The sequence below is a fragment of the Etheostoma cragini genome, chromosome 9, assembly GCF_013103735.1.
Source record: "Etheostoma cragini isolate CJK2018 chromosome 9, CSU_Ecrag_1.0, whole genome shotgun sequence".
Lineage (NCBI taxonomy): Eukaryota > Metazoa > Chordata > Actinopteri > Perciformes > Percidae > Etheostoma > Etheostoma cragini.
The window spans coordinates 3,911,342-3,915,264 of NC_048415.1; positions in this window are offsets into that span (position 1 = coordinate 3,911,342).

A 3,923-nucleotide genomic window follows, 5' to 3' on the forward strand; every position below is an offset into this window, starting at 1 on the left:
CACACAAACACACACACACACACACACACGCAATCTCACTAAACGCATGCTTAATCATGCACCGCTGTGCTGTCACATACACTTTACAATGCAGCCCATCATTTATTGTAGATTAATTCCCGTTCCTTACAGTGTCGGGACCTGCACTTTACCTTGTTTCATCATCATATTAAAAGGGAGAGATTGAAGAGCATGCAAGTGTGTGGGACGAGTGAGGACAAAAGAGCACGGGGGTGAAGAAATATCCAGTAAATGGTGATATTGCGTGGGGAGGCAGGGAAAAGTAGTTGAGGTGTAAAAAAAAAATAATAATAATAACGAAAAAAGAATTAACCTTTTGTCAGACCAACGCAACAGTGGATAGCACAGGAATGTAAAAGGTGAAGAAGGCAAAGAAAATGAGATGTTCCAGGTTGGATTTTCACACCTTGGTGTTCCAGTAATACTGCAACATGTGATGTTAGATGGTATTGTAAACCGCAGGAGCAGAGCGGACAGGGGTTGGGGTAAAAAAGACGGGGTTTGAACCAGCGGTATGACAGAAAAAGAGAATTTGGTTGACGGAAAAGAAGACGGGGAGGTGTAGAGACATGAGGCTCCCTCTTTTAATGAACCCTACAGCGTTGGCTCTCCCCTTCATGCTGCAGCCCTGAGCCTCTGCCCTTGCTGTCAAGACCATGTCCGAGCTGCACAGAGCAGCGGTGATGCAGCGCCCACTTTGAAGTCCGGAGTGCAGCAACAGGGTAGATAATGACCCCGCCAATCTCCTCCCACCGCCATGTCTGCTTCCCCCTGGCCTCTGCGTGACGGCCAGAGACCTAATGAGCAGACTTTCACTGAAGGCAAATGCATTCATTTCTTCAGTCTTTCGAGGGAGCGAGGATAAGTCAGGGTGGGGGAGAGTCACTAATGCATGTTTGAACAACAAAAACACAAAGTGATGGATGAAAGTAAGATGGCAAGAGGGATCGGCATCGTTGTTCAGCGACGTGACAGAGAGCAAAACAGACAACATTGATAAGCACAAATGACTATGGCTAGATTTAATGATACCGAGGCAAATAGGCTTATGTCTCCGCACGAAACAGTTACAGGGGATGGCTGTCCCTTATCTGGCGTGATTAATTAATGTTTACCTGCTTAAAGTCCCAACCCAGGTGCCGCCCAAGAAAAGATGTTGAATGCTTCTTCATTTGGGCTTGTCAGGGTTTCAAAGAGGAGAGGTAATCCAAATCAGCTCTGCCAAGAACAGCTGCTTCATCACAATTATAACAAGGTGTCTGCCTGCTGCATCCATACCTGCGTCAAGGCTAATCAATGTGTAGCTCTGCCTTGCCAGCGGCGGCCTCGCTCTTCTCCAGAAGATATTTGATGTCAAGTAAAGTTCCCACTGTTGTTCTATTAGCGAGATCAGGTTCAATATGGCAAACTGGAACCCTCATAGTGAAATGATTCCTCATGAGAAAAAGCTTCGGGGAGATGCGTGAAAGGAGAGAAATCACGTTAGTGGTGTCAGAGTTGCGTTGAAATGGTGACAGATAATAGCAATTTCTGTAGGTTTAGACTGAGCTCATTTTTACTCCCATTTCCTCTGGGTGGGAAAAAACACAATTACTGCCTCCACCACAGACGCAACAATCATTTCATGTTTTTTTTCTCCACAATTTAAACTGTCTTGCATGTTAGCATATCCTCAGACAACGGGTTATCTTTCCCTTCTTTCTGTAGCTTATTTCCACATATTTGAGTCTGTTTATCCGTGGGAGTTTTTCCTGTACATCTGATGATGAATGGTCTGTTGTTGCCCTGAGAGATCTTTACCTGCAAGACACTATGTATCACATCAAAAACAAACAAAACACAAAGACGCTATCAACTCTACCAGGAATTGTACTGTAGGGTCTATACATCAAGCTATTTTAGGCACACACATTTCCGACAGAACAAATAAAACTGAGCCCCGAGGGAGAAACCAGTATGAAAGGTTTCAAAACAGCTGCTGCTTTCATGCTCACAGTAACCATTGTTTATCGCCCGCCCAGCATAAATTAACAATACCCATTGCCTTTACATCAACTGTAAGGTTATGATCTCTTGTTTGCGCTCATGCATGCTATCAAGCATGCTAGGAATGCCACAATAATACATGCCACATTTCAGTCAGTGTATGAATGGTCAGTTCTCACAAATGACACTAACTAAACATAATTTCTCACTTTCTGGTATCTAGCTGTACAGATATATGTCTAGATATAGATAGATAGTTTTTATGTGTTCAGGCTTTGAGTTAGCCAAATCTTAAAGTTGTGTTGGCACACTAACGTAATTGTGGTGAACCCGTTTTCATTTGTGCTGTTCTAATCTTACCAAGAACTGTAAACACAGTACAAAAAATTATGCAAAAAACAGATTGAAAATAAAACTGGTTGGTCTACAGATCACCCAGAGTACCAGGGATAATATTTCGGGACAGCCACATTGCTTATACAAATGACAAGCATTTTACAGAAATCTATTAAACCTAAGTGTATTAGGGTTGGGCAGATATCTCAAACTGTTGCAAATAAATCCAAAATATATGCATGGAATGATACTACTGATGGTCTGGTCAGGGTAAATGTACCTTTTGTACCAAAAAGCGGCCCTGCCAAGAAATAGTGTGTGTAGGAAAGAGCAGGAGATAACCGGGTTATCGGGCCTACAACAGCACTGTGAATATAAAGCATTTTATTATCATTTCATTGTCCGTTCACCATGCAGTTATGTAAAATAGACTTTTCTGAATTGAAGATCAAACCCAGCTCCTATCACAAGTTAGGGTGCCTTGGGATTTTGCAGGTCAAAGTTCAATTTAAAGATTGTTGAAGATTGACAGATGGTAATGTGAGTTTTGCAGTTTTAAGTTCTAATTTTGATCTGACAATGGTAATTGGGGAAACGTCAGAGATCACCAAGGTCATAACAATTTTTCCTCACGGGGGATGTCAATGTTTGTGCAACATTTCATGGCAAACCATCATATAGTTGTCAAGACATTTCACTCAAAACCACAAATATCAACCATGTTGTGGGGCTGGCGGAAAAGTCTGGAAAGCACTAAAGTCATTAGGATGCATCTTCTTTTAACCATGAATATCTGCACCACATGATATAACGCAATGTGTGGATAAAAATAAAAATAGATACATAAAAAGACTTCATTTTCTGGGGACCATGGATGTCTCCTACAAATTTCATGACAATCAATCGAATAGGTTCTGAAATATTTCAGACTGGACCAGAGTCATGGATTGAGCGATCAAACGACAAGATAAACATTGCGATCCTTGACGTGCCGTGTGCTAGCTCGTTAAAAAATCTAATTACATATGGCGTTATGGTATGTCAACTAGAAGACCCTTGTGGCTGCAGCCATCAACCCCTCTGAAGTGTCCTTGAGCTAGGTGCTCGGTCCCCACCAGCTCCAGCTTCACCTGCACGATCACCTCTCTTTGGAATATTTGATGAACAGAGAAGATCCCAAAGGGGATCAATGAAGTACCACATTGTTAATATCATCCTCACACACTCCCTGATCCCAATGAAACCGCAGCAGAGCCTGAGGGAATGAAGAAAGCTCCTCGACTATCTCCACCAGCAGGCTTACGTCCTTATCAGTATTTTAATTTGTTGATGTGCAATTGGACGGGCTGCAAATGCTCCCCTCGATGACTGGAGCTGAAGCCCTCTGGAAAGCCTTCTGCTCCAGCGTCGCCGCACTGCTCAACATATGTGGCAATAGATCAAGCACCTGTTTCTGCCGCTCCCATCTGCGGTCAAACCTCGGTGGCTCTTATCTGGCCGACAGTTACAGATGACCATGTATCCGGAGGCTGATGCAGATGATGAATGAGCGAGTTCGTTTTTGTGTTTTACTTTCTCTC